At 38.0% G+C, this 25,871-nt stretch overlaps 2 protein-coding genes across 3 annotated transcripts in view; one reads left to right on the top strand and one right to left on the bottom strand.

The window, feature by feature from the left end:
• The window catches only part of itpr2 (inositol 1,4,5-trisphosphate receptor, type 2), a 1,448,083-nt gene that overhangs the window by 532,464 nt on the left and 889,748 nt on the right, over nucleotides 1-25,871 (bottom strand). The gene's annotated exons all lie outside the window — the stretch shown is intronic.
• The window catches only part of rassf8b (Ras association domain family member 8b), a 214,274-nt gene that overhangs the window by 87,482 nt on the left and 100,921 nt on the right, over nucleotides 1-25,871 (top strand). The gene's annotated exons all lie outside the window — the stretch shown is intronic.

Here is a 25,871-nt window from a genome sequence, read left to right as displayed (position 1 = left end):
AAATGTTTTAGTCTTGAATAGAGAGGGACTAATCTAGTTGTATTTTTTGCAAAGACTGTGATAAAATTGTTCCAGCAAAATTTGTTCTCAACATACCATAACATTTTCAACACTTTTTATTGAATCCACAGCTGTGGGGTTGTTGGAGCATATTCTGGCTGCACTGAACAGGAAAAATGTTGATTCAGAAAATAGGTGCATACACAAGGACTACAGTGAAATAATGCAAGAGCTTTGGACTATTTATGCATATGTTAAAGTTGGCAAATTTACATAAAACTGATGTGTTTATATGGCTGCTAAACCTGTTGCCCCACACATCTTGCTTTTATCTTTGTTTTTGAGTCAGATATCTGTTTATCAGGCCCTTGTTTTTCTCAGAGTCTGAGTTTCTCTGGTATCCTTCCATAGGACAAATGCAGTATGTTCATATTTGGGTTTAACAGCAACTCGGGAATGCCCTTGGGTTAAGATTGCTTGGGTCAGATTTCATTTAACTGTGACCATACACTGTGGAATTGGGTAATTTATACAGCAACATTTTAAAGAATTGAAAGAAAAGAAATTAAATGTAGTCAGAAAGTCAATGATACTTAATGATTTTCCACCTACAGAGTGGTAATGGAAAAAGACATTGGGAGGCACCATGGATTACATTATCACGGTTAATCGCATTTACAAGCCCCCTTCCCCCCCCCCCCAGGCCAAGTTATTATTCTCTTGCTGTATTCATTAATGAAATAGAGAGGCACTATGTAATTACTAACTACCATGGACAGGATGCCTATCAAACACTTGCTATAGGACCAAAATAAATTTCAAATGCCACAGTTTGTTACAAAAAAATCTTATTTATTTTTTTAATGTTTATAAGACCTACTTTCAAGAATAGTCTATTCCAGTTTCCATAACTCTGCATAAAGGAATGATCCTCAATTTGCACTTTAGTTTGAATTTCTACTGTTGTCCTCAAGTATGATTCACTATTTAATGGAAAGATGCCTGCTGGATCAGCTTTGAGAATTTAGGTCCTTAGGCCTCGGCCAAAAGACCAAAAATTGGTTTAATTCCCCTTAGGGGTGTCTCAGTAGGCAATTCCATTTTGTTCAGGAACGTACCACTCACAGTCCTCCTTATACCATCTCACTACTGGGTTAGTGTTGAACTGTAAAGTGCCTTGATTTATATTTAAAGTTTACAGTACAGCCTAGTGTGTTATTAGCTCTATTTAAAGTGTATGCAAATTGCATTTAAAATAAGAATGTTGTTTCATAATAAACATCTATGTCCTTTTACAGACTCTGCAATAGGAGGTCAGTTTATTTGTAATTAATATTCTTGTCTTAGCTGCTGTGCCACACGGTGCTGTTTCTATATTTTTATTGTATGTTACTACTGCTAGTAGAGTGCTGTTGGGTTCCATTTAAGTTAAGTTTTTAACTATGATTCACTTTGTGTTAAGACAAATTTGTATATTGTCTGTATACAAAATTTTAGTGATTTGTAAAGTGCTCATTGCATTTACCTTTGAACTTGTTGCAGTACTCTGAACCTGCATTCAGTGAAGAGTATTCTAAAACAAAATAAACCAATAAATAAAATTTAAAAATAAATCAAACGGAATTTTGACAAGTGTGAATCTGTACCTTTTAAAATGGTCACTATGTGCATGAGAGGTTCAAAGTAACAGGATGTTCAATGCATAACACTATTTTTAACCAGAGCGTTATATATTGCAGGCAATCTTTTTTTCATCATTTGTTTGCATAGTTGATTCAACATATCAGGTTTGTTACTAAATCATCATCTTTGTCTTTGGTTAAAAATTCCATTGCCATCTCTCCTAAACACCTCCGTGCTTCCGCAGGTATGTCATCTAGACCAACAGCCTTTTCATTCTTCATCCTCTTTATAGCTGTTCTTGCGTCCTCCTTGCTAATCTGTTGCACTTCCTGATTCACTATCTCCACATCATACAACCATATCACTCTCTCATTCTCTTCGTTCATCAGCCCCTCAAAGTACTCTTTCCATCTGCTTATCATACTCTTCTCGCTTGTGAGTATGTTTACATCTTTATCCTTTATCACCCTAACCTGCTGTACATCTTTTTCTCAGCTCGGTCCATCTGTCTAGCCAATCTGTACAGGTCCTTTTCTCCCTCCTTAGTGTCTAACCCCTCATACAACTCATCATACGCCTTTTCTTTAGCCTTCGCCCTCCTTTCTCTTCAACTTACGCCTTATCTCCTTGTACTCCTGTCTACTTTCTGCATCTCTCTTGACTATCCCACTTCTTTTTTGCCAACCTCTTCCTCTGTGTACTCTTCTGTACTTCCCCATTCCACCACCAGGTTTCCTTTTCCTCCTTCCTCTGTCCAGATGTCACGCCAAGCACCCTTCTTGCTGTCACCCTTACTGCTGCTGTAGTTTACCAGACAACTGGGCACTCTTCACTGCCACCCAGTGCCCGTCTTACCTCCTCCCTGAATTCAACCTTGCAGTCTTCCTTTTTCAACTTCCACCATTTGATCCTTGGCTCTGCTCTCACTCTCTTCCTCTTCTTGATTTCCAACGTCATCCTAGAGACCATTATCCTATGCTGCCTAACTACACTTTCCCCTGCCACCACTTTGCAATCTTCAATCTCCTTCAGATTAACCCTCCTGCATAGGATATGATCTACCTTTGTGCATCTTCCTCCACTCTTGTACGTCACCCTATGTCCCTCCCTCTTCTTAAAATATGTATTCACCACAGCCATGTCCTTCCTATTTGCAAAATCCACTGTTTGACCTTCTTCATTCCTCTCCTTGACACCATACCTACCCTTCACCAGCATGTGATTGGAATAGATTTCAATGGACAACTCTCTGTCCCTTGGGTACACTGTCCTTCACTTCATCCAACTCACTCCAGAAATTTTCTTTCTCACCCATCGCACACACAACCTTTGGGGCATATACACTAACAACATTCATCATCACACCTCCAAGTGTCCAGACTGACACTCTTCACTTCCAAAATACTCTTGACATACTGTTCCTTCAGAACATTTTTCACCCATCCACACCATGATAGAACAATTTGAATCCATCTCCGATCCACCTGGCCTTACTCCCCTTCTATTTAGTCTCTTGTATGCACAATATATCAACCTTCCTTCTCTCCATCACATCAGCTAACTCTCTCCCCTTACCAGTCATACTGCCAACATTCAAGGTTCTTACCCTCACTTCAACTCTCTTTACCTTCCTCCTGCCGCTGGACACTTCTTCCCCCACCCCCTCTTCTCCTTCTGCCAACAGTAGTCCAATTTTCTCCAGCTAACCTTTTGGCTAACAGTACTGGTGGTGGCCATTGTTAACCCAGGCCTCGACTGATCTAGTAATGAAATCTGTATTGTTGTCCGCATATTGATCTGGCAAAATTTTACACCGGATGCCCTTCCTGACGTAACATTCCCCATTTATCCGGGCTTGGGACCAGCACAAAGAAACACACTGGTTTATACATCCCCAGTGGCTGGGTTTGTTGCTAAATCAACTTATCAGTTATTTTTCCAGGACTGTCATTCACATATTGCCAATAAGCTTTTAATTTGGAATCTGATGTCATATACTGTAGGAGGGATTTGGTAATCAAAGACACATTTGTTAAGAATGAATTAAGAAAATTGATTCCTTTTTATTCATTCTGAGAATTTGTTGTGTGTTTTGATTAATGAAGAAGGGAGGGTCTTTTTTTGTTTCTATAGATGAAAAATTTTCTGGTCCTTTTTATTAGAGCATTAGAACATTAAAACAGTTGTCCACCCTTGTATATACAGATTGTACAAAATAACATCAGGTCAAAGGTCCTAAAGTTCTACACTTCACCACACTATTTGCTAATTTATCCATGGATATGTGGTTCTTTGTGTTTGAAACTTTCAAATTTGTGCTAAATCTACCCTTCGGTTTCCAACCATGTCCCTCTGTTCTTGTTGCAGAATTTATTTTAAAGTAACAACTGGTACCCACTGTAGTAATTCCTAGTCATAGTTTTAAATTAAAGATTTCTTGTGTCAGAGACTGAATTGGATGAAGGTGATTGACTTTCCAGGAACAACAACTTCAGTATTGTTTCAAGATCCATTGTATCCGATTCAGGTTAGGAGGAGAGCCACATTATATTCAAGGATTATTTAGTCCTTGGTAATAAATACTTTGTGATGTATAACACATTTTCTTTCCGTTCATTCCTCGCACCTTGTTGTTGCAAAAACTAAAGAATTAACAGGTATGGTCCAGAGGTGGTAGGCATGTTTAAAATTGTTTTTTGGTACCTTTCACCTTGTGTACAAAATTACAGTATATTTTAGGTTGATAAAAAGCATTTAAATGATGAGGTGGAAGAACTTTATCCATTTAAATGTGCATTTATCCATTACTATAATCACTGAGTACAGTTTAGAATGAAGGGGGCCTATCCAGGCAGCATTGGATACAAGGCAGGAACCAAATATGGATGGGGCAGCAGTCCATCACAGTACATGCAGACACTCCAGTTTAGAGTTGCTGATTAGTCCAACCTGTGTGTCATGGGTTGTATGAAGAAAACCAGGGACTCAAAAGTGTGGAGAACATGCAAACTCTACACCAGGTCAGGATTAAAATCTATGGCCTGAAGCTGTGATGCAGCAGTGACAATCATGGAAACATTGTGCCTTCATAACTAAAGCATATTCATCTTTTAAAATTGCCTTATTTTGTTAGCTAATGAGTTCCTAAGGTAGCAAAATTATATTTACCTTTTTTTCACAGAACAGATTCCATAGTAGTCTCAGGATCAAACTGTGCCTTTCAGTAGTTTGGCGAGGTCACTTTAATGCAGCTTCAAAAAAGTACCTGGTAAAGGAAAGCTGGGAAAACAGTGTGCTTCTGTGAACAGGACATGGCAGAAGGTAGAATGGCTAAATACAGAGTAGTTCTGTACTGAAAAAATTTCTTACACTTGGTGCTGTGTGAAAAAGACATTATAAAATATCTCCTCTTAAATGTGTTCAAGTAAAACTGAAAATGTGTTACATAGTAAACATTCACACAAGGTTTTTGAAAAATATGAATACACATTTCCTTTTAATAACACATATAGAAGTGGAGAGAGAGTGATTGTCACAATGCTGCTTATGCATTGCTGACAGCCATGTCAACAGATTGGCATACATCTTTTATTGCTGCTAGTGAAACTAACGCAGGCAATTTCAATTTCATACCCCATGTCCTGAAGTGTCTGAAGAGTTCACACGGTTTTTTGGCGTACCCCACAGTACTAAACAACACACATTTGTCATCTAGTGTAGTAATACATTTCTGCATGATTTAATACTTTTTTTGTTTCTATGTGCATTACTAAGGTCCAAAATGAATATACTGGCAGGCAGTCCGGCATAGTGGCTAAGACACTGGATGTATGGCTATAGGATAGTTGGTTCCACCTTTGTCTCTGAGTCATTGAGTGACCCTTGGCAAGTACCTTAACCAGCTCTTCTACAATAATAGGATGTCTGTGTTTAACAATTACACTGTGTCTCTTAGCTTGTAAAGTATTTTGGGATAGTGTTTGCTATAGAAAGGTGCTTTTTAAAGTTTGTATTCGTTTTTGGGACAAAATCTTGATTACATTATATCTACTGTACATTATATCTGTTTGTAAAGGATTGAAGCCTGCAGCTAGAGAGCTAAGCACTGAGTTGAAGTGGAGACCCAAAAGAGAGAGAGAGAGAGAGAGATCTCAAACACGTGAATGAATGATACTTTTAAAATGCAATTTTGGGTCAAGTAGGGAGCACTGGGTTCTGTGATTCTAAAGGATGTCAAAGAAGGTACTTTCTGGTACCAGAAAGGCAAAAGAGATTTGTGGCAGACTAAGGGGAAGCCCATATTAGTGACATTTCTTGCCATCAGAAGACATTCTACATAATGCTGAAGTCCTGCTTAGTTAGGACACACTAGAAAACCAAGGTTCCTAATCCATTAAATAAAGAATAATTTTAGTGGTATAGATTCTAGAAGGGACTAAAGGCCCCTATACACTAATGGTCCTGGACTTGTTTAGGTCATCATTGACTCCCCAAACTGATTTACAGAATATCCTGCAAATGCCCCCAGGGTAGGTTTTAAAAGGTCAGTGCCAACCAGCAACACAGTCCAGAGTTGAGTCCTATGTAGGTCTCCCATCCAAGCCATTAGCTGATTTGTTCCCACAATGATGAAATCGCACCCAAAGGATTGCTCTCATTTAAATGTTAATTCTGCAACTCCATTAGATAAACAGTTATTTTACACTAATCGTTCACATATATTACAAAACAATAAACAGTAACTTTAAACTTAATGTGCTATGATATAATAATCTGTTGTTTAATACAGATCTCTCTGGCTTATTTAATATTTAGTTACAGTATTTGTTTATCGGGTAAATTTAATTAATGGTTGTCCCTACTTTAATAAATGTCTGCTCCGTTGGATTTTTAATTTTTTTTTTTGATTTTTTTTTTTTTTTTTTAAATAGGAGTGTGGTTCAGCTCTCTGTATTACAACTCATTGCTTTTCTGGTACTTGCAATTTGGAATCTTGAACTTGTTTCTCACTACTCCGCATCAGCTTTAACTGATTGGTGTTGGTTTTCCTGCATTGAGTTTTTTTTGGCCCCTGATATTTAACATGGTTTTCCAATCCACTTGCCCAGGAAAATTTTCCAAATACAATACTTAGAACACTCGGCTCAGATAAATAATTTTGCTTAAACTGCCCAAGCTCATTCATTCCGTTATGTTATTGGGTCCATCTCTGTTTTGATCCAGTAATGATTTTCTCTGGGAAATGCCACTTTTGTAATTGGTGTGATGCATTTATTTATTTTGAGATTTGAAATCAATTCTATGGATCATTGTTACACTGCTCAAAAAATTAAGGGAACACTTCATTATCTAAGTGTAACACCAAATCAATTAAGCTTCAGGTATATCAATCTGTCCAGTTAGGAAGAATATGTGATTGTGAAACAACTTACAGGTGGTAGCCACAGACAATTTCTCTCCTTATCCTTCCTGACTGATTCTTCTCTAGTTGTGTGTTTTGCTAGTGTCCTTGTTAATACTGGTAGCATGAGGTGGTACCTGCAGCCGATTCAAGTTGCACAGGTATGTTTGCAATGTCTCCCAGCACAGTCTCAAGAGCATGGAGGAAATACCATGAGATGGGCATTACATGAGAAGAGCTGGAACACATGCGGGCCAGTCAATGACATCAATGCCTTTGTCACTGAGGAACTGCCTACACACTCTGGCCACATGAGGCCAGGCATTGTTTTGTTCCAGGAGGAACCCAGGGCCCACTGCACCAGTGTAAGGTCTGACAATGGCTCTGAGGACTTCATCCCGGTAACTAACAACTTTCAGGTTACCATTGTCTAGCACGTGTAGGTCTGACTGACCCACTGCCAAAACCGGTCATGCAGGATTATTTTGCAGGCTGCATAATGTTCACCACTGCAGCTCCAGACTGTTTCAAATGTACTTAGTGTGAGCCAGCTGCCAATTGTGTATTCGCTGGTGAATGCCAATCCCAATAGGTCCCGCTACAGGATGTCTGGCCCTCATGCCACCCTCCTGGAGCCTGCTTTTGACAGTTTGGTCAGAAACATGCACACAAATAGCCAGCTGGAGGTCATTTTGTAGGGGCTCTGACATTGGTCCTCCTGTTCCTCCTCACCCTTCTACTGCCTCGTCTAATTCTTATGTAACATAGTCTCCTGGTATCTCCTCTATGCTCTTGAGACTGTGCTTGGACACATAGGAAACCTTGCTGCAACAGTACATATGGATGTACCATCCTGGAGGAACTGGACTAGCTGTGCATGCTGAATTGGCTGCAGGTACCACCTCCTGCTACCAGTAGTGACAAGGACAGTAGAAAAACTAGGGAAGAATTTACAAAAGCAAGGGAGCATTGGATTAACAAGTAAAAAAGCTATAAAAGACAAAACAGAACTGAAAACTGTCATGTGGGACAGAATTGCCTTATTTTGTGAGTGGTTGTCTGGGATGATGGATATAGCCTTTTGGTGGGATTGTGACTTGATGTGATTATGTAGCATTGCCAACCATTTTGGGGAAACTATATAAACTGATCTGAAGTATGGTTAGGTTGTCAGCTCCTCTGATTTATTTTTCAGAATCTTTTCTCTAATATAAATATTTGCATACTTTCTACTGTTTAATGCTAGCATAAGGGTTTAAGGCAGGAACAAACTGGACAAGGTGCCAGCCCATCGCAGCGCTGTTTTGGTTGTTGTTCTGTCAATATTCAGGTTTTTTTAATAATAATAATAATAATTCATTACATTTATATAGCGCTTTTCTCAGTACTCAAAGTGCTATCCACACAGGGAGGAACCGGGAAGTGAACCCACAATCTTCCACAGTCTCCTTACTGCAAAGCAGCAGCACTACCACTGCGCCAATGGTTTTCTAGTGCTCATTTGGAACTAGTTATGTAGGCAGGTGCCCACAGTTACTGTGCTAAAGTCAGAGGTAAACCAAGCTCAGCATAGTTCATCTGTAATCTTCAGAGTTTTTGTTTTCATGCTTGTGTTAGGGCCTGTTAAGGTTTTGCAATACAGTATACACTGTTCCACCATGTTTTTATCTCTATGCTTCTGTTCAAGTAGATGGCAGTTTCAGCAATGCTAACACTCCCAGGTGGTTGTTATAATACTTTCAGTTTCATATATAATTTATGGAGTACAGCAGGGTAAATAACAGCATAAAAACACAGCAGGAGACCAATAACTACCATTAAATTCTGTAGTACTGTTGCCACAAAATAAGGGCAACTACTGTAGAATCTATTAGGGATACTATTAAATAAAAAACATTACGCAGAACTATTAAGTAACCTTGTACCTAATATAAAATGAAGTGTGTAGCAGTCAGTATTGTCAATGAAAGAGGTAGAAGTCTTTTTATAAACATAAGTAGGTATTATCTTATGCACCAACAATGCAAAGAATATACAGAGATTTACATATCGTACATAGTTGTACTAAATTACAATAAGACACAGTGAAAATATCAATTCAATATTTAGTCAAAAGTAAAACATCTATTAAAGCCTGAGTATTTCCACACTTCTCAAAAGCAGTGCTTATCTTCGAGGACAGGCAGACTAACTTGAATGTCGAACCTTTGGCTTTAGAAACTCAGGTCTGTGAAAAATGACAGGAGTTTAACATAAAACTATATAGCAATCCAGTTCAACTGGTTGTGCTGGACGTTTAGGAAGTTTTAATAGGGGAGCAGCAGAAATTTTTCAGTATAGCACTTTTGTAAATGAAGAGTTAATTTCTTTTTTTATTCAGTACTTCTCTGATTCATACAGTGCACATAATTTGAAATATGAATACTACTAGAATAGGGAGTTCTTTTGATTTTTGAGAGGTCATTTTTTTCTTTCATTACTTTAACTCCACACAGCTTCTGTGTTCAGTGAAAGTTGACTATTTTCTCACCACACATTCATTTAATAAAAGAACCCAAGATAAGTAAATGGTTGTTTGGATTTTAAAATAAATGACTATAATTCTGTTTTCCAGAGTCTTTCTTCAATTTGACCAATGTCAATGAACCTCAAATACTCATAAATAATGAATCTGTCTGAATTAATGAGAGCTGTAATTACTCATGTTCTGTACATATAGTAAGGCTTGACATAATTCTTAACATTTTTAAAATCTACAAGATGCAATATCTGACTTTGGGTTGCGGAATGAAGAATGGTGGTTGAAACTGAACTGTGATGCACTCTATGGGCTTAAAAATCAATATAAAGCAGACCTCATTGTCAGCAACTAAACCATGAAAGTTCCTAATGACGACTTTGTGCACTTAAAAATATTCAAAAACAATTTATATATTTCCAGTTGCACTAGGGTGTTGTACTGTGTTAGCCATTATGGATATTGTGAGAAGTCAAGCAAATGACTCCTTTTTATTGGCCAACTGAAAAGATTGCAATATGCAAGCTTTTGAGGCAACTCTGGCCCCTTCAGGCAAGATGCCTCAAAAGCTTGCATATTGTAATCTTGTTAGTTAGCCAATAAAAGGTGTAATTTTGCTTGACTTCTCACTATATTTCCTGTTCCTATTTATGAGCACTGTTAAATACAGTGGAACCTCGGTTTGCGAGTAACTTGGTTTACGAGTGTTTTGTAAGACGAGCTAAAATTTTTAATAAATTTTAACTTGATAAACGAGTAAGGTCTTGCAATACGAGTAGTACGTATACACTTTGTCTGCTGAGCATCATGTGATCACAACTGAGCTGATGGTTCTCTCTCTCGCTGCGGGATTGTGGGCAATTGTCTCCTATTCTCCATCTGAGTCGGCGTGCCTCACTCATATAGTCAACATCCGTACGAGCGTATACTATTTACTACAGCATTGTGACTGTGTGTGTGTGCTGTGACGTGCAAGTCCCCATCTTGCACCTCAAAACACAAAGCTGAGTCTCAGTACTTTAGCAACACCAGCTTTATTCAGCTTGAAACCGCAACAGCGCGGTTATTTATTGTAGTGGGATCTGACACACTCCTATACACAGACACAGCAATCAGGCAGGGCCGTTGCCAAGTAATACTGTGCCCTGCACATTTATAATGTTCCTTGTTCCTTATATCACCCATTGACGGCAGGCGCTTATAGCATGTCCGCGATCTTTTCGGATTCGCTTTTACGGCAAACTGCTACAGTGCTGGGAGACTGCTATTGCTTTGGGATGCTCTTCTGCATGTCGTCCTGTTTGGTGGAATCCCCACAAGAGTTTAGAAACTCATTCACACCAGCCATGATTCTTTTCAAAGGTAAAGTGCAGGTTAATTTGTTTTATGTATTTTTACTTTATATTTTGTATTAAACATTTTTATATGAATAGTTTTGGGTTTGCATTATTTCTTATGGGGAAATTCTCTTTGACGAATGCTTTGGACTGTGAGCACGTTTCCAGAACAAATTATGCTCACAAACCGAGGTTCCACTGTATATATCCATCCATTTTCCAACCCGCTGAATCCGAACACAGGGTCACGGGGGTCTGCTGGAGCCAATCCCAGCCAACACAGGGCACAAGGCAGGAAACAATCCTGGGCAGGGTGCCAACCCACCGCAGGACACACACAAACACACCCACACACCAAGCGCACACTAGGGCCAATTTAGAATCGCCAATCCACCTAACCTGCATGTCTTTGGACTGTGGGAGGAAACCGGAGCGCCCGGAGGAAACCCACGCAGACACGGGGAGAACATGCAAACTCCACGCAGGGAGGACCCGGGAAGCGAACCCAGGTCCCCAGGTCTCCCAACTGTGAAGCAGCAGCACTACCCACTGCGCCACCGTGCCGCCCCACTGTATATATAAATGCCAATAAAAGGAAATGCTTAGAATTTGATCATCTGTTAGGTCTGTTCTAAACTAACTGTCTTCACTTCGTGGATAAGGGGCACACAGCAAACTGTCAGTGTTAAATTAAGTCTTAATTTACCACTGGAGATTTTTCTGTGCACTGCCACAGACCATTAAAGTCCAGTCTGCAGGAAACTTCAGCCTGCAGTTTTCATTTGAATATTCTGAATTTCAGAAGAGCTTTCTAGAAGGGAGATACCACAAAAGGGATTGTTAGTTCTGCTGGATAATACATCCAGAGGCTTTGTTCAAATTCTAGACCAGTTACCCTCTGGATTGTTTTCATTCCCTGGGAATGTGTTTTTTAGACATGCTGAAACCAATATATCTTTCCCCATTATCTTAGTGGAGACATTGGAACACTTTGCTTGAGGACAGGTCATTCAGCCTAACAAAGCTCATCAGTCCTATCCACTTAATTCTTTCAAAATGTGAAGTCCAGCTTTGAAGGTCCCTAAAGTCTTACTGTCTACCAAACTACTTGGCAGCTTATTCCATGCGTCTATGGTTGTTGTCTGTGTGGGGAAAAAAAACTCCCTTATGTTTGTGTGAAATTAAGTTTCCAACTGTGTCCCCATGTTGATGAACTCATTTAAAGTAATTGTCACGATTCACTGTACTAATTTTCTTCATAATTTAAACCATTTTTTGCTTAAACTGAAAGGCTTATCTCCTTTAATCTTTCCTCATAACTCATACCTTGCAGTTTTGGGATCAACCTAGTCAATTTTATCTGGACTGTTTTTAGTGCTGCTGTACACAGTACTCCAGATTACGTGTGTTATAAAGCATGAGCATAACATCCTTTGACTTGTACGCCACACATCGCGTTATAGAACACGAACATTCTGTTAGCCGTCTTAATGGCTTCTGAATACTGTTAGGAAGTTGATCGTGACAAGGCCATTATGCCTCCTTAATCCCTTTCATGTAGTGTACTTTCTCAGACCTCCCATTGTGTATTCAAACCAAACATTTTTTCTTTGTATGTGTAATATTTTACATTTACTTTTATTAAATTTCATCTGCTCAAGCCTGTATGCTGTCAGTCCCATTTTAATGATTCAGTTGATTCTCAATTATCTGCCAATCCATCTATCTTGGTATCACCTGCAAACTTAACTTATTTGTCTCTATTTAGAATGTGTGTGTGTGTGTATGTATTTATATAAATAAATATAAAATATAGCAGTGGCCCTAGCACAGACTCCTGAGGGACAACACGGTTAACGTCAGCCAATTTCAGATAAGTCATAACCCTCTGCTTCCTATGTTTCAACCAATTCTGCATCCTCACACCCTGAACTCCCACTTCTATTACTTTGATGCCCAAAATCTTATGGGGGACCTTATCAAAAGCATATCAAAAGTCAAAATAAATAACATTGTATGCACTACTTTGATCATGTCCTTTTGTTGCTTCCTCATAGAATTCCAGCATGTTAGTAAAACATGATCTCCCTCTTCTGAACCCATGCTGACTGTTCAGTAAAACTCCTGTTCTTGCCATGTGTTGCTCAATCTCATCCCTAATAATTCCTTCCATTAATTTACCTTTTATGCACGTTAAGCTTACTGGCCTTTAGTTGGTAGGATCAACCTGATCACCCCTTTTTATATAAGAGGATGATAATTGTCGTTTTTCCCCACTGCTCAGTGACTTCCTAAAAATAATCCTCAAGGGTTTATATATGTATTTGCTAAGTTTCCTAAGCACTTGAGGATAAATTTTATCTGGTCCTGGTGATATGTTTGATTTCAGCATATTTAATGTGAGTAGTACTTCTGCAATTTCCAAAACTCTTGTTTTAAAAAAAAAAAAAAAAAAAAAAAATGGAGAATGTGACAAAATTTCATTGATAAACTCTGTCATAACAATGGGAAGCAGTGCCTCAGTGAATCTATGGGTAAGCTTCAGATTCGACTGGTCAGTTTCATCTATTTAATACTCTTAGTACTATTAGAACAGTCCGTTTGTTCCAAAATTAGCCTGCTGAATAAATGTTTTTTTTCTGCTGTCCATTTCTACACATCACATTATACTTTACTAACCTTACAAATAACATTTTTTTGCTGACCAACACTGTAAATGTTTGTAAACAGTGTAACAAATTTCCTTTTAACTTTCTAAGCTCCTTTACCTTGTACATTAGCTTTAATGCTCAATTAATGCTTAGTTTGTTATCTTCTCTTTCTTTTACTTGCCCAGTAAGACCATTCTGGTTTCGCTTAGCAGGTATTTACTTTGTAAGCCCTATTGCTAAAATGGAATTGTATACTGTCACAAAAAGCAGATGCGAGGGTCATAAAAAGGTTTGGGGCAGCCACCCGTATAATAATTCCTGGCTGCAAAAGGATAAATTGTTCACACTGATGTGCTCAGTACGGAGTCCAAAACAGAACTGATGAGTTCGGGTAAATATGGCGGCTTTAAAGGCCAGCAAGGGAAGTGAGGTCATTCAGGGCGGAAGTGGAAGGGTCCTCTCCCATAGGCTCTGAACCGAAAGCGACGTCATCAGAAGGAGCGGAAGTGATGTCATCAGGGCCAGGCGGGATTTCCCGTGAACAGTCTGCAGGAAAGTGAGAAAAAAGGTCGGCGCACTCCACTGCCCCCTGGTCTGGCATAGAATTACTCTCATTTAGACCCTTCAGCTGCCTCCCATGCGCACATTTGTGACAATATATATGTAAATTGAACATGCATACATACGTTAGAATGGCAATATGTTGTACGTTTTATTGTACGTGCAAGAATTTCACTGTACTCTGTACATGTAGCAATACTACTATTGCTTACAGTAATTTCTCAGACCGATAAGAACAAAAATTTAACAAATGAGGGGAGACTATTCAATCCGTGAAGCTCATTTGTTTAGCTAATTGCTAAGTTGCCCTAATATTTCATCCAGATTCTTCTTAGAGAGTTCTTGGAATGTGAAGCAAACACCTAAACATGTAGTTGAAGCAGAATCCTTGACAACCTTTAAGTAAAGACGTTCTTCCTGTCTTTATTCCTAAATGCACATCTCCTCCTTAATTTCCACAGGTGTTCTTGATTCCTTGATTCATCATTAAGTTGAAAGAATTCTCCTGAAAGTGTTTTATCAAAGCCTTTGATAATTTTAAAGACCTGGATTATGTCATAACGGAGTCTCCTCTGCTTGAGACTAAACCGGTTTAATTCTCCATTGTCTGAGTACGAAATTCCAGTGGCTCGTTGATCACAAATTATTTTCATGGAGCTACATGGAGTTTACACATTGTTTGATTTTCTTTGGGTACTCCCACATGTTAAACTTGTAATCAATAGGAAATTAGTGTCAATCAGATCTACTGTATGTAACTTTGTTTACTTCTCTACAAAATCCCTATCCCGATTGGTGCAGTTTTACCACCATTCTTGAAGTCTGAAGATCCTCTTGTGATAGATTGATATATTTATACACAACTTAAATGAAGTTCTATGTCCTGTACCATATGGTCTTCTATTTCAGTACTTGCTAACATTTTTTTTCTGATTCTGCGCTGCTTTTAGGGTGTTTTTTTAATTTTTATTGATCAAGATTGTTCTTAGATGACCACTGTGAAGACTCTGTCTGCATTCTAATTTTTAAAGTGCTTTAGCTATTGTGTGATTCTTCCTTTTTGGCTTACAAATGGGAGCATTCAATCTGTTTCCTAAGCGACTCTTCTTTCGATACCGTACTACACTCTTTTTTTCAGTGCATTTTATCATTCTGCTAATCCCCTCTTAGGTGTTATTAGTTCATTTTAACTTTTCTACACTCTTATGCTTTGTTTGTCACCTATTTGAATAGTCTTGCTTTCTACTGTAGTATCCTGTCTTTGGAATATATTCTCATGTGTCTGTTTCTTCACAAGGTGCTTTACAGTCTCCTATAAAATGAAAGAACCAAGTTTTTGCTATGTAACTTTGTACTGAAGTAATCATGTTCAAAAACTAAGTGAATGGGAGTAAATGTTCTCTCTGTGAATATTCTGATTTCTTTCATACCCCAAAGACTTGCAGGACGGACTAACTGGTAATTCTAAAGTGGTCCAATGTGAGCGAAATTCTTCAGTGATTTAGTGGCATCCTGACCAGTGTGGGTTACAGGTTTGTGCCCAGTGTATGGGCTAGAACACTGCACCTTACATCTTATATCTGCTGGTTCAGTGGCAAGAACTTTCCTCACAGTGTGACCTTGGGCAAAATGCTTAAATCAGCCTGAGCTCCAAATATAAAAACATACTTACTGTATGTACCCAATTGTGGCTCTGCACTTATAAAGCATGTTTAGAAAGTAGTAATAACAGAAAAGGCACTATATTAAATAAGTTTGTTTGCACCTGGTGCTACCAAGAAGGCTTCCTGTGGCTCTGTCCTTGAGAAAAATTTTCAGAAAATGAATAGGCGCATGATGATTATACATATGTGAAGGAAGCACATTTTTTATATCCTCATAAACAGTTTGCAATTTCATGTACTATGCAATTTCATGTACTAGTATAACCCTTTTAAAATAAGGTGTGTTGTGTGTCCATGAGCCTCCAATGACTCACGCAGACAAACTAATGCCTATGCTCAGTTCACAGCTTTCATTGCCCAAAAGCACTGTCCGGAGAGTAGAGCTGTGACCTGTGTAGCCGTAATGCTTATGGCAGACTGTAGGTTTTCACACTTTATCAGGAGGAACTGGGATTTGCTCAAGGAGAACTACTGATTCAGACACTCTGCAGAGATTGCAAAAAGAATTTATTTTGTTTTAATACTGTGTGTTTTATCATGAATCTTTGATTATTTCTTCTGATTATTTACATTTTTCTTTTATGAAAGCATCATCATGAACATTAATTGCCTAGAATGAATGACTGACCGTTAACCTGCTCTCTGTGATGAGCTGCCATCCCCTTGAGGGTTGTTGTCTAATTTTTTGTTGTAGATTCTCATGGGATAGGCTTCATCATCCTTTAAAATCAGAAGTGGTTTTGGATAATGAATGGATGGTAAATTTAATTGGTATGTGTTTTTTGGATTTAATCAAGTTCCATTTTGTTTCGATTATGTGCTTATAGGGCATTCTGCTGCACTCAAGCCAGTTTTAAACTCAAAAATTAACCTATCAGAAGTACAGTACTGTGCAAAAGTTTTAGGCAGGTGTGAAAAAATGCTGTATACAAAGAATGCTTTCAAAAATGGAAGTGTTAATCATTTATTTTTATCAATCAACAAAATGCAGTAAATGAACAAAAGAGAAATCTAAATCAAATCAAAATTTGGTGTGACCACCCTTTGCCTTCAAAACCGCATCAGTTCTTCTAGGTACACTTGCACACAGTTTTTGAAGGAACTCGGCTGGTAGGTTGTTCCAAACATCTTGGAGAACTAACCACAGATCTTCTGTTGATGTAGGCTTCCTCACATCATTCTGTCTCTTCATGTAATCCCAGACACACTCGATGATGTTGAGATCAGGGCTCTGTGGGGGCCATACCATCACTTCCAGGACTTCTTGTTCTTCTTTACGCCGAAGATAGTTCTTAATGACTTTGGCTGTATGTTTGGGGTCGTTGTCCTGCTGCAGAATAAATTTGGGGCCAGTCATACGTCTCCCTGATGGTATTGCATGATGGATAAGTATCTGCCTGTATTTCTCAGCATTGAGAACACCATTAATCCTGACCAAATCTCCAACTCCATTTGCAGAAATGTAGCCCCAAACGTTCAAGGAACCTCCACCATGCTTCACTGTTGCCTGCAGACACTCATTATTGTACTGCTCTCCAGCCCTTTGACGAACAAACTACATTCTGCTACAGCCAAATATTTCAAATTTTGACTCTTCAATCCATAGCACCTGCTCCCATTTTTCTGCACCCCAGTTCCTATTTTTTCATGCATACTTGAGTCGCTTGGCCTTGTTTCCACGTCGGAGGTATGGCTTTTTGGCTGCAACTCTTCCATGAAGACCACTTCTGGCCAGACTTCTCCGGACAGTAGATGGGTGTACCTGGGTCCCACTGGTTTCTGCCAGTTCTGAGCTGATGGCACTGCTGGACATCTTCTGATTTCGAAGGGTAATAAGCTTGATGTGTCTTTCATCTGCTGCACTAAGTTTCCTTGGCCAACCACTGCGTCTGCGATCCTCAATGTTGCCCGTTTCTTTGTGCTTCTTCAAAAGAGCTTGAACAGCACATCTTGAAACCCCAGTCTGCTTTGAAATCTTTGTCTGGGAGAGACCTTGCTGATACAGTATAACTACCTTGTGTCTTGTTGCTGTGCTCAGTCTTGCCATGACATGAAACTGTCTTCCACAACCTCACATTGGTAGCAGAGTTTGGCTGTTCCTCACCCAGTTTTAAGCCTCCTACACAGCTGTTTCTGTTTCAGTTAATGACTGTGTTTCAACCTACGTGTGACATTGATGATCATTAGCACCTGTTTTGTATAACTGGTTGATCATACACCTGATTATAATCCTACAAAATCCCTGACTTTGTGCAAGTGTACCTATAAGAATTGATGCTGGTTTGAAGGCAAAAGGTAGTAACGCCAAATATTGATTTGATTTAGATTTTTCTTTTGTTCGCTCACTTTGCATTATTTAAATTGATAACAATAAACAATCATTATTTATATTTCTGAAAGCATTCTTTGTTTACAGCATTTTTTCACACCTGCCTAAAACTTTTGCACAGTACTGTATGTCATTGTGACACTAACCGGAGCTTAGAAGAAGCCAAAAGGGAAGCATGGAGAATGTACAAATTACACACATGCAATAGCCAGGAGTCTCACACTCAAATCCACATGTCAATTTATAAATGAAAGTACGGCAAAAATAAATAAAAGGCGTACAGCCAAAATAAAGTGTAAGCGCATTTGTGTGAAATTTACCCTTTATAAATCACCATTATTTTGTTAATGTGCATATGTGAACGCATCTTGAACCAATTCTGACTTGAAATAGTACTATATGAACTATGCTAAAGAACCTTGTAAATATGCAATCAAGATACTGCAGATCTTTCTTGGCAGGAAGAGCTGCCTCCCACCTAATGCATCTAGACACCACCACCTGCAATTGGAGTTCTTTGGTGCACTCCACAACTGAACGCAGAAGAGCATGCATGACTTTATAGCACCTCTCCTCTGTGTTGTTGGGGAAAGACATAAGACACCAGCATTTGATTGAGTAGCCACAATCATCTGGCAAATGTAATAACATGATTGCTGTTACAATGAATAGTATAGGCGATATGAAACACTGGCTTGTTGATAAGGTGACTGGCTGAACCTTCAGCCACTCTGTACAGCACCATCAGCAAGGCATCTTCGAGTGCCACTTTTGCCTCAAAAATAAATGAATCCTGGGTTGGCCCTGGCCACAAAGCCACGACTTTTGTTGGTCTCATCTTGGCATCACAGATGCAATGCAATGTAACGAAAGCAGCTTCATTGTCACTAGGTGCCCTTTTTGGAATAGGAGTGCAGTCCAATTGCCCAGTTACATTAGGAAAACTGTACACTGTAGCAAAATGCCCTTTTATGTTGCCAAAAATGTTTTATATATTATCTACACGTATTTCATACCGAAACTGTTAGTTGCCTTGTTAGTTGGTTAATGGCATCCAGCACAGCAGGCATTATGGAGCTGAATCTTGGCTATATATTAATGATTTGTTGGCCAGTTCTCTAAGAAGTAATAACAGGTAGCTGATATAAACTGACAAAATTAAAGTTCTTCAGTGCAAATGCATAGCATTAGTTCCATTATATGTGGGTCAAAGTAGTCTTTAAGTCATTCATCACTTTTGAAGTTTAACATGGTTTTCACATTAATTCATGATATACTAATGCCTTAGTGACATGAATTGTGTGCATGAGACGTCATTTACATGGTTGGCTACCTTTCCTTACTTGATCAAGGATGTTGTCATTTCCCACTTTCTACGAAATGTTGCATTTGCATTGGTCAGAGTTGCTGTAAATATTTGCAAGGAATCTCATCAGGTTTTCTTTTATAAATCCTCACTTTTGTGTTGGGGGGGGGAAAAAAGTCGCATGCACATGTTTCGGGCCTCTATTTGTGTGTACATAAGTTTTATAAATCTGCCCCAGGTCTGATTTTGAACCCAGCATCCTGGAAGTGTGATGTAACAGGGTATGTGCAGACAATGATGTAAAGAGAACAGAATTGTTCTGTAAGAAGAATTCTATGAGGCTTTGGGGAGGCAGCCTATTGAATGAAGATCACTATTCAAGCATTTATGGGTTTACGCAGTTTTGCTTTTTGTAAGAAAGGCAAGACAAACTCAAAGGATGAAATGCATCATCATTAACTTGAATGAGATTATAAACTGATTTTGTATATATCATAATAGCCATCTGGGCTAAACCCTTTTTTTGTGATGAGAAGTATAACTATTTAGGCCATGGCGTAAACCTATTTTTCTTTTTGTGTATTTTTTAACATCATGGACAATGCAGCTTTTTGTATTGTGCATATTTTTATTTTTGTAATGTTGTCAAACTGTCTTTTCTATAATCTATGATTCAGTCATTTGATTTCAAGCAAATCTGAATATTGTTTCTTTCGCAAGAGCTTATTAAGAACTTATTTATTAACACTACTCGACACATGCGGAATGGTCACAATTTAACAGCTGTATTCAGATTTTAAAAATTACCTCAAAATTGGACATTCGCTACTCGATTTTCTGTGGTCAGAATATAGAGGGCTTTCTGAATTATGTCTCCATGTGCTCCAGCCTTACATCCGACTCGACCAAGCTGCGCTGGATAGGAAACAACACTGTTTAACATTCATCCCCTTTGCCGTTTTTCATGTTTGCAAAAGAATATCATATGGTCTGCTAGTCCTCACATTTCTCCCAACATTTTAAAGAAACCATTTTACATGTTTTTTTTTTTTTTTTTTTCCTCTTACCTGACAAACCAGTATGTAATGGACCATAAGTGGAAGCTATTTGAACATGATTAGATAACATTTCTGTCAGTCACAAATCAAGGTCTTTTATTTAGAATACTGCATTTGATTTCATGTTATGGCAACTGAAACTCATAGCAAAGACTACTCTTCATTAAAAAAATGAAAAGAAAAAGTATACGTGCCATTATGTTATAGCTCAGGCCTCTGCTTTCTCCCTAAGTGAGAAGAAATGATATGATGCTGACTAGTGACTCTAAATTAGCCTGCTGTGTGTGTGAGTGGCTATTACAGTCTATAATACAGAGTATAAGATTTGCTCAACTGGCAAGGGGTTGCCAAAGGTTAAAAAGTGAGAAATGAGACCATGGAAGCCTAACAGGATGTCATTCTCCCAGGTGGCACAGATAACCCCATCTTAAGGTAAACAAACTACTGCTTTTTAAAAAAAGTGAGGCAGCATCACTGTTGCTGTGGATGACAGTCCCTTTATGGGCTACTAAATATGAAGCTCAATTTATACTAGACAGATAGATGTGAAATCTACTGTGTAATAGAGCAATAATTGGATTGATATGAAATTCATTATATAATATGGCACTATATAATAGGAGGTGGGTAGTGCACTTTAAAAAGATTTGATGTGCTGCCTGTGGACACACACAAACACACATTAAGTTGTTTTTTTTTTTTTTTCTTCCTACAGTAAAATGCGAAGCACTGAAAGCTCACCCCTTGCCCTTCCCTAGCAGTCACCCTTTTTCATTTCTAGCAGATAAGGGTGAACACATGCATGTTCCAGTTCCTTGGAGGAATGTACCCAATGTTATCTCTGATACATCTTTAGGATTGCAGTTGTTGTGATTGGTAGTTTAAACTCCATTTGTCCAGTATTGATGGCAGAGTATCGCAACACACTTCCCAATGCTTGCAGTATCAGGAAATGACTCGGATGATTTTCTTTTTTTTTTTACTTGATCTTTATACAAACACAAAAGAGCGATGGATGCGGAATTAATGTCTAAAAATATATAAATCAATGCATGTTACCGAATGCACATTTTCCATGTGTTTCGTGTTGACAAGTAACATTTGGTAATATATAGATTAGTATGAATAAAAAGCCAAAATGTTCCAAACTATTTTGCTAAAGAAGGCAATTTATTTGTTTCTCTGCTAGGCTATGGTTCCCTGCACCTAATTAGGTTAGAAAATGAATGTATGGATGAATGGAATTCCATCCTAAATAACTGATCATCTCACTTTTTTCAGAATATTAAACTATAATTTATCTTAGACTGCCAGTTGTGGCCTAGATTGAGAACACGACCACTGGCAAATAAGGAGCGTGACTAATAAGCCCTCCGAGAGGAATAGGTGGAAAATGTCACAGTTAATGTAATTAATATTGTAGGCAGTGCACTGCTGGGTCGGCAGCCACTCCAGTAAAACAGTCGGGGTTGTCTGTCAAGTTTGGGTATGGGAGGAGATTCCCTTGTCTTGTGCTCCCTACCCCGCTCAGTTCCTTATGTTTTCATTTATACAACAGAGCAGCGGTAACGTCTAGCGTCCCCCTGCTTTGTTAACTATGCATTTACTGGGAAGCAGGAAAGTGCATCCTTGTTTCTTCTCTGAAGAGGCAGAAGCTAAGAAGTAAGCAGTGTTCTGGTGTGTGAATATGCCAAGTCTCTGTGTGGTCGACCTGTTACAATACTAATCCTGTAAATTATACAGTAAATGCTCTGAAAATGGTTACACTCTCAAGAAAACCTTTATTTTATATCCCATAGCACTTTTCTGCTATACGCATTATCCAAAACAGTGTGCTGTAACTATTATTAAAAAAAAAAAAAAAAAAATGTGTCAGTTTATAAATTGAGGGATCCATTCTGTGCCTAATCTCTGTGTGGCATCTGCCTGTTACAGTATTATAACCTCTATGCTTATGGTTCAAACATAATTTAGCCTTAGTAAGCTTAATGTTTATTATACAAAAAGCAACCCACTCCTCTAAATGTTGTATAAAATAAATTCAGGGTGGAGAGCCAGAACTATTCCAGCAGGCCTACCTAGTGACTCTGATAGAAATGGTGGATTCAGAAAATGAATACTGTAGATAATAAATTTGCTAGCCCTCTAAAATCGGCCAACAGTGCACTTTAAGGGTTTATTTTAGAACAGCGAACTAAAATGAAGTAGTTGAGCATTCATATGGTAACACTTCTTAAGAGTTTTTACTACAGTGACTTTGTTTTCAGTTGCTCTTTTGCTTTGTGTGACACTTCTTTTAAATATAAGCTAATGACCTTTTTCTGAATTGTGGCAAAGTGATTTGGATATTAGCATTGCCAACTCACAGCTCCAGGAGATGAGTGAAAACCCAGCTTAGTCACTGCTAATGTGGAATTTCTCCCTGTTTTCCCCATGTCACTGCCCAAAGATGTACAAATTCATTTATACTGAAAACTTTATTGGCTGCGGGTGAGTGAATGAATGTGCCCACATAGAACTCATTCACCACCAAGGGAAGCTTTTTGCCCTGCACTGGATGCTCCCAGCACTAGCTTTGTCCCTCATGTTTTGCCATCTAAAATGCTGTACAGAAAATAAATGAATGGGTGGAGTGATAAATTATAACAGTGGCAGAGATTCTTGGATCAGTAAGCAATTATACATAAGTCTTGGAAAGTCAGTGTGATGTATGGCTTTAATTAATAGTTTTTTGCTTTTGTTTTCTTCTGTTACAGATTGCCTCTTTCACATTTTTTTTTATTATTGATCTGTAAATCTTTCAGATACTGTTTCCTTTTCATTAGGTAAATTAGTTGAGTTCATGTTCAGGTTTCATTTTAGCTGTAAACTTAAAACTTTAATGTGGCTATGTTTTTAAGTGCTTCTATTAGCATTATCAATAATTCCCATTTTTATGTTATGATGTTTACCTCTCCAGTTGTTTTTCTTTATCTGTCTGTCTGACTTCAAATATTAGGCCACGGTAATAAAAAAAAGTATTTTGCATTTGTCTCTTCAGAAGGAGATAACACTGCCCTGTTTATACTACTGGGCTAGTGTAAGACACTCATTATGAAATATTGTATAACACTTCACTATTGGAAGATTTGCACCAAAAAGTAAGCAGGTAATTTCAATTTCTGTAAATAACAATTTTATTACACACAGATAAATTATTTGGCCATTTGAAATAACTTCAAATAGGAAGATTTCATCTTTTATGCAAAGTTGATTAAAGAGGAACTGAGAAAATATTTTTTCTAATAGTTTAAAAAACATTTTGTTACATTGGAAAATTAGAATTATGTTCTTTGCTGTTTATTTACAGTATAATAAATGAGCAGCATGAGTGCAGACAGTGTTTCCAATCCCTGCTGAGTGGGAATGAAAAAAATTCCTTCTTGACCTTCCTTCATAGAAAAAAATGAACTTGTAGAAAATTCAAAGACCATCCTGTGTGTATTTTAAAAAACACTCCCATTGGTTAATGCACTGAGTATTTGTTTTTTATCCACCCTCACTGTTGCTTGTGATACCAAACACCCCACTGTGCTCTTAAGCCCACATCTTGAGGTCAAATGAGTTGCACCAGTCAGACAGTCCTGACAGTTACAGACTGAACTGGTCATGGTGGACCAAGGAAATAAATCTCTTTTTTAAAAGCTGAAAAAATGTCAAGGGGAATGCTGTGAAAGACATTAGTGTTGAAGATCCCAGCTCATTACAAACATAAACTGAAAAGAATTGTGAGGACCTGAATGTACTATCTTGAGCATGTTATTTCATATAACTGATTTCAACCGTTTGTCTGCTGCCCACTGAATGATGGAGAGAAGGGTCCTTCTCTTTTTGTAAGTGAATTCTCTGTTTGTAAATGGGAGTTAAGTTAAAATCTGGGTTTGGTACTCATTTGACAACCCAGCTGTCAATGATTCTCTAAATATATGATAAACTAGAGCTACAATCATTATGGAAATACTTCATGATTGTACACAGAGCATCCAAATACGTACATTTTACTATTTTTGTAAAAGTTCTAGCTTGGCACTTCTAAGAAACTGAAGGATAATATCACACTGAGTCTTATATTCCCTAAATAATAGAAAAAGAATAAATGGGATGTAATGCACAAAAACAACACACATAAATTATCTGATGCTTCTGCTTCACCAAGGTATTACTCTATTACTAATTTAAAAAAAATGTATACATTTAACAAGTGTATGTGTTCTCAAATTGATGTATAATAGTTTGCATAATTGATTATAATAATCAATTATTATGAAAAATTATGAATTCATCCTAGCTGCAGCCACATTGTTTTGTTTCCTGCTTTGTGGTATATGCTGGTAGGTAGACTCTGGCTCTGTAGAACTTGGGTTCAGAGTAAATTAGTTTAGTAAAATGAGTGAGTGAGAGATTTTAACTAGTGTTGCAGCTTGGTGATGGTATGTGGTAGGAACACCCACCGAGGCATGCTGGATTCAAACCCAGAAATCTACAGCTGTGAGACATTGGGCTGTCCTGGTTTAGGTTTTTTTTTTTTTTTTTTTTTTTTTTAACATGGCAATCTGTTTATAAACCCTTCAGTGATTAAACCTGGTTACAACAATGGGCTGGTAGTATTAGTTAAAGTTAAGTGGTTAAAGATGAATGATCATGCAAATAGCTTTTGTGCTCATGGCTGTTCCGTATCTTGGCAAATGGCTCAACTTACGCTAGCCATACTCATTTTGATCTCATTACTGACTGAATGTTTTAAGTTTCATGCGAAACTTTCCTCAGTTTTCCTAGATGTTATTTTCGAAGTACACATATGAAAGAAAGGCTTACAAAGTATGTGTCAGATTATGGATGCCACAGTTTAAATTTAAGACGTGAGAATGAATCTTGGTCTGGACATTTTAACAGTATGAGGATAAAATTGTGACCTGGCGCCATAATTGCTCCAGTTAGGGAGTTAGCAGTTGTCTTTTTTTCCGATGTCTTTGTTTTTTTTTATCACTTAACATTGTTCACAGCACTTGTCCTTTTTTAAAAAAAAACAAAAACAAAACTCCCCCTGTGTCTGTCAAGTTAGCCTCCGATTCATCGTGAGCCCAAACAGTTACAAGTGTTTAATGGCCACAGACAGTTGTAAAGTAAACACATGTAAATGTTAATCTCAGCTCAGTGCTCTGTGTCTCTTTTAAAAATCACTGAAAATGTCACTTCTCAATGCACCATGAAGGACAGATTGGGTTCAAAAAGTGAAAAAGCTCTTCTCATCAAGAAACCTAAACAGCTTTGTTAGTGAAAATAGTTCACTTATAACTTTTTTCCTCTGTGAAACAGACATTCTGCAAAAAATTCCATTCAAGAAAAATAAAACCTTGTGGAAAAAAAGTGATGTCAGTCACCCA

The sequence above is a fragment of the Erpetoichthys calabaricus genome, chromosome 1 (genome assembly GCF_900747795.2).
Source record: "Erpetoichthys calabaricus chromosome 1, fErpCal1.3, whole genome shotgun sequence".
Lineage (NCBI taxonomy): Eukaryota > Metazoa > Chordata > Cladistia > Polypteriformes > Polypteridae > Erpetoichthys > Erpetoichthys calabaricus.
This window is presented reverse-complemented; position numbering and strand designations above follow the sequence as displayed.